This window comes from Lissotriton helveticus, chromosome 1_1, assembly GCF_964261635.1.
Source record: "Lissotriton helveticus chromosome 1_1, aLisHel1.1, whole genome shotgun sequence".
NCBI classification, from domain to species: domain Eukaryota; kingdom Metazoa; phylum Chordata; class Amphibia; order Caudata; family Salamandridae; genus Lissotriton; species Lissotriton helveticus.
The window spans coordinates 1,651,566,736-1,651,572,735 of NC_136057.1; positions in this window are offsets into that span (position 1 = coordinate 1,651,566,736).

Below are 6,000 nucleotides of genomic sequence, written 5' to 3' on the forward strand. Positions count from 1 at the left end.
TGCTGCAGGTTTATTTTGCACAAGAAATATGCTAACAAAATGGGTCAACTTACGGGCGATCCAAGGGCAGGCCTCCCCTATGCTGTCCTGCCCACCTGAAGAGCCAAATTGCACTGTGGCATAACCAATCGGTGCTAACCATTTTGGGGGTTACCCCTTACATCCTTTTGACCACCAGTCCACCCATTTACTCATGCCCCTTGAGGGGGCCTAGCGTATCCAGGCGAGCCCCCCGTTGCTCAGGCTTACAACCGCCCGAAGGACTAACGGGGCGCTGTCGTTCCTTCAGGGTCCTGCCATAAGGACTTCCTGGAGTTGTATGGCTTTTGCACCCTTCTTGTGCTCCTGGAGAGGGTACCCCTATGTACCATTCAGCCTCTGGATCGCCCCACCAGGGCCCCCCGCCAAGGCAGGCATTCTTACTTACACCCTGCTGATTCGATGGGCATTACCCAGGTCTAACACAACGGTGTGATGCCTCGGCGCGAAAAGGATCGCCAGCTGGGCGAGGGAGGTAGATAAACCTTCCCCACCCCCGCTCACTGACGCACCGGAAATGACGCAGTAGCACTGGACCCCCGGGGGTCCAAACACTAGCCCTGTGTACTATTAGTGCCCTCATGTGGCACTAAGGTGGCTGCCCTCCTATGGGGCCCCGCTGCGTGGGCAGCTTCATTTTACCCGTACCCGTACTTCAGGGCCTGAGCCCTGCTGCTTCTGTGAGTACCAGTACTCTCCTTGCCTGAAAAGAAGTTCCAGTACTCAGGCGGAGAAATCTGAGAAGTGCCGGTACTCTGTACTGGTTAGTACCAGCCTATTTAAGGCAGTGCTATGGACACTCCAGAAATCCTTTTGTGTTCATTCTGAGGTTGCCTGTTGCCTTCCTACTGGTACATACAGCATGCCAAGACTTGGAGAATGGAGTTGGAACACAGGGACGGATTTACTAAGATTCAACACCCCCATCCCCCACCCCCCGTTGTGTGACTGGCCGAATGTTCGCTACATCTTAGTTACATGAGGTGTGTGCCAACACAAATAATACAGTGCATTTCTCAATGCAATTAGTCACAATAGAATGCGTGACGCTAAAACCAATCTAGTGTTGCACCAGGGCACAGAGGACAAGCAGCATCCTGTGTGAATTTGTACTCGAGGTACAGCTTAGAGTAAAATTCTTCCCAAGCAGGCTGACCCTCGAGGGTAAAACATGTAATATGTGTAATCTTACCGAAAGAAGTACATGAAGTATGCAGACACGTGGAAATATCTTTCAGTATCTGTTTGCCCATTGTTTGTGCTTGTTTTAATTTGGTAGTGGCTCCCGTATCTGTGCCTGACTTTATTCATCTGTTTTTGCGCCAAATCGCAGAGGTATTTACACTGTTCCCACCCCGTTACGCCCACCTTATATGAATAAGCAGGAATTTCGTGCAATGCGACCTCATGCAGGGCTGCACTTGCAGCAGCTTTTGCTACAATATTCTTTTGGCCACAAAAACGTAATCATCACTATCTTTTGTGGCCTTAAGCATGACGCAAGTGCCCCTACTATATTGGGGGTCAGTGTTTTTTTTTATTTTTTTTAAAGGGCACAATTAAATGGAAAGTCGCACACTGATGCTGTGGTCACTACCAGAATACAGCGTCAGCACGTGCCGTGGTTCCTCACTGTGCTAAGCTGTATAGACCATGTCCTTTTTCTCTGCCTGCCGTCTTAAGAGAGGCATGAACATGTGCTCATGTTTAAATTGCACTAATAAACGTTTGCTCTAAAGATGCTTTGTATGTGTATTTTTCTTTGCTGGAGGTAACTCTTTCACCACTGTTCAAATGAATTTCTAGCAACTTCTCGATGTGTAGCCAGCACAGCCGGACAGGGAACTGAAACCGGCCCTGGCAAACTGCTCGGCTGGCACCCCCTGGGGTGAGGGGAGAGTACAGCCAAGCAGTTTGCGAGGGCCAGTTCCGGCTGCTTTTGGTACAGGGGGCCGATATTTCCGACCTTCGGTAACAAAACCGCCCCCCACCCTAGCGGCCCATCAGGGAAATGCCCGGTGCCCGCTACGGCCAGTCCGGCCCTGGTAGCCAGGCCTAATTCTAGGAATTTTCATCTGGATGGGCAAAGGATACGTTCCGGTGGGCCAAATGTTTGTCAATTCTGGAGGTAGCGGGGGGAGGAGCCTAGCTCGCGACCGAGATGGCCGCGCTTTAGCTCGGCTCCGTTCGCCCGCCTGTGTTTTTCACATTTATCCTGCATTTATCCTGCCCCGGGAAGCCCTCCTTGCTGTGTGGTACTGCTACGACGCACTGCAGGCACTTACCACTTGTTCCGGTTGTCCTGGCTGCTGTGGGTCCGGTGCAGTGCCCCCGACCATTCCCGGGACTCGAGGGCGGACTGGCCTGGTTCTTCGTCCCGGCTCCTGGGCCGGATGCAGCCTGCGGGCTTGCCCTTCGGGGCGCGCTGGAGGTGACTGGAGGTCCGCTGTTCGTGTGAGCCGGAGGTTCCTGGCTGAGAGACTCCTGTGTGGCGGCAGCCTTGGATGGTGTCGCTGCCCTTCATTATTGGGGTTCCTCGTGTGTTCAGCTTCCTCCCCCTTTGTTCTCCGGTCCGGCCATTTTGTTCTTTGCCGCCCGGACTCGGAGAACGGGACTGGTGACATTGGGGGGCCGGCGAATCCCCTTCTTCTGGTGGCCCCCCTTCCTGTCCGGGGTGTTCTTCTGCCTGTCGGCGGGACTTCATCTGCTTGACTGCCGCCCCGGCGGAGGTTGTTGGCCGCGCGGCCTGTTCGGGCTCTCAAGATGGCGACCAACCCCATTTGTTTGGGCCGGGCCCGGACGAGCACTGGGGGCCCGCCGCAAGGCCCGGGTGTCGGATACTGTGAAGGTTTTCCTGCACTTAAGGGGATCTTGAACATCCTGCTATCCTGGCGGCTCTCGATGGCCGCGCCACTCCTGGCTCTGGAGACGGTTCCTCACTGCGGGCCTCTCGGGCCCCCACGACCGGATGAGGCATTGATATCGCGGGGTGTGGCTGGTACTCTCCTGGCGGACTCGGCCCCGGCTGCCGCCCCGGAGGTGCGCAACCTGATGGCGCCTTCTCCTCCTGTGCTGCCTCCTCTGCCCTTGGCCCGGGAGCTGGATTTTGTTTTGCCGGACTTTCATGATTCTCCTGGTCCCTCTCAATCACCACTGCCCGATGACGTCTCCTGTGCCGGCCCGGATGGGTCGGTTTTTATGGATATATCCTTGGAACTGTGCCTGCATCGTTTGCTACATTCTGTGATTTTCCTGGATCTTCCGTGCTTTTCTTCCTGTGACTTTTTTGGACTGCCGTTGGACTCTCCTGCTGCCTGCCTTCTGTTCTTTCTGGCAGGGTCCTCGTTGGATCGGACCCTTACTGCTTTGGATAAGAAGGGTCAGGGCTGATGAAAACTGACTCTTATATGCGGTAGCTCATGAACGGTTTGGATGATCTCTGTGTCCTGATATGGTTCTGTGTAACTGGTTAGTGCTCCTGGACTTTGGCCGGATACTCTTTGGCTTCCCGAGGACTTGGACCTTTAACCCGGGCGGGTGGATGGGTGCGTTTACTCCTGTCTTTGGCCCTCCCCCGTGTGTATGTTTGTATGTCTTTACTCCCTTCTTTCCTTCCCTTCCTTCCCCCCCCCCCCCTTTTTGTCTTTTAATTCCAACTTTTCTTGCTCCACTAAATTTCGGGTTCTACTTAGGGCGACAGGCACGCTGCGGGGGGGGTAGGCCGTAGCCTTCTGCAGGGGTGCAGGGTGGGCTTAGGGGTGGGTGGGGGGGGTCTGTTTGTGTCGGGGGGTCTTTTTCCCCCCTTATTTTCCCCTTTTTTGTTCTATGGCTCTTGTGTATTCACTTTTTCGGGACTCTGTCACCTCGTATCTCCCCCGGGGGTTTTCTGTCCTTCTTCCGGTGTGTGGCTGATTGTGGTTCGCTGCCTATTCTGGTATCGTGTTTCTGTTACATCGCATGCCGGTTTTATTGTCCTGTTTTTCCCCCTGGGGGTGCATGGTCTGGCGGGTGTTCCTTTTGTTGTCTTTTTCTCCCTCTTTCCCTTCCTCCTTTATGGAGGTCCCCTTTTTCCTTTGGGGTGCGTATTGCATAGTCTTTGTGATGGGGCTTTTTGACCACGTCTTCTTTGTTCGGGTAGGGGCGGAGGTGAGTGAGCACGATTGACTGTTGCCACTGTCGCTATTTGATGGTCTGATTCTGTTTCTGTCCTTTGCTAGATTTGATTATATGGCTTCATTTTCTTACGTTGTGTTTATAAAATGGCGGCTTGCCGCGGTCCCTCCCTTGTACTCTCATATACGGCCCGTTATTCCTTTGGTCCCCTCCCCGTGCTGGAAAATTAACCTTTATCATCCTGCTCTTGCTGAATGCTCGATGGTTTTTATTGCTTCACCAGTGCTCCTGTTGTTATATCCTGTGCAGATCTTCTTTTTGTATGCTGGTTATTTGACCATTCTGTTCTGGCCAGCCCGTGGGGTTGTAGGCCAGTATTTGTGAGCTTTCATTGTTCAATAAAGGTTTCCAAAAAAAATAAAAAAAAAAATAAAAAAATTCTGGAGGTAGCCCACAAACCCAAGATTACATCATATCTTCTTCTAAACAGGTATACAGTGGATCTAGGGACTTATTTCAGAGTAAGAGCTGATGTTTATACTCAACATCCCCAACCCTTATAATTTCCAACAGTCAAGGCGTCAAACACCGTCACCAGTGTGAGGTCCGAGCCAGAAATGACTCTAAGCTCATGTTTTAAAACTATGACTTTTTAAGAAGTATTTCTCGGTGCAGGGTTATTTTGTGACATATTAATGTAAAAGCTTCCATGTGTTAAAGAAATAAATTTTTTTTAATTTTGAAGAGACTGTCTTATTTTACGTGAGCTTTGCTTTTAAACAGCAAACATTTTAAGAGCTCGGCTCGTGCATGGGCTCCAAGAGTCAAGCCAGCGCTTTAACTCGGCTCTCAGGCTCTCCCTGTTAACCCCAAAACACACCACCCAATTTCAGTTTGATAAACACTGAAAAAAAAATTTCGACATTGAGATGGAGGAAGCACAGGGCTTTAAGTGGGCTGGGTCTGAGCACCGGCAGCTTTTTTTAAGGAGGCCTCGAAACGGTCTATATCGGGCTCAGTTTTGTGCCCTGGTCGTTTTTTGGTTTTTTTCGAACTGCAGTGACGGCAGGCACATCGATGTGCGCATGGAGAGCGTTGTAGAGGAAGGGAAATCCTTTAAAGAGAGTCATTTTCTCTCCAGATTTCCCTTCTCTTTTTGAAACTCAGGAGCAGCAACATTGTCGTGGTGTCACCAGGGCTTTAAGTGGAAGTTTTTTTCAATATTATATACAAGCCATAGTTGCTGCTTATTTATCTTATGCAACTAGCAACCATTGACAAAGCAAATAGTCCTCACTTGTTGGTATGATGTGACTTGTATCATATATCTGGACGCAATTACAGGAACAGCAAAATACATGTCGGACGGCACATTGTGCTAAACAGATTTTTAGTTTACGTGTTTTAAGCCACGCCCTTAATTACATTGACCACGCCCCTTTGAGAGACCCTCCAGTTTTTCATCCCACTTAAAGGCCGGAGGAAGCACTTAACAAGGGCCTTCTCCAGGGCCTCTTCTGCCGAGACTGGGTGGGTCTGGGCCACTCGCTCCCCTTCTCCTGCTAGAACCGTGCCGGGGTGTAGCGTGAGAGTGTAGAAGCTGCATTTTATCATGGGGCTCCTCTCTGAACTTCTAAGTGTCACAGCATCCTGACGGGGTGGAGGTCAAGGTCCATATTACTTTGTGCTCCAAACTACTGCCTGCACGTACTGCTCTTGGAACCAACGTGCACCACTGCATAACGGCTAAAAACATGGATTCTGCTGCTCGCCATTCTACACAAGGCTTCCGTTACTCCCAAACAAATGTTACCAGTGTGAATGCTGGAAAGACCCTAGTCCCATTGT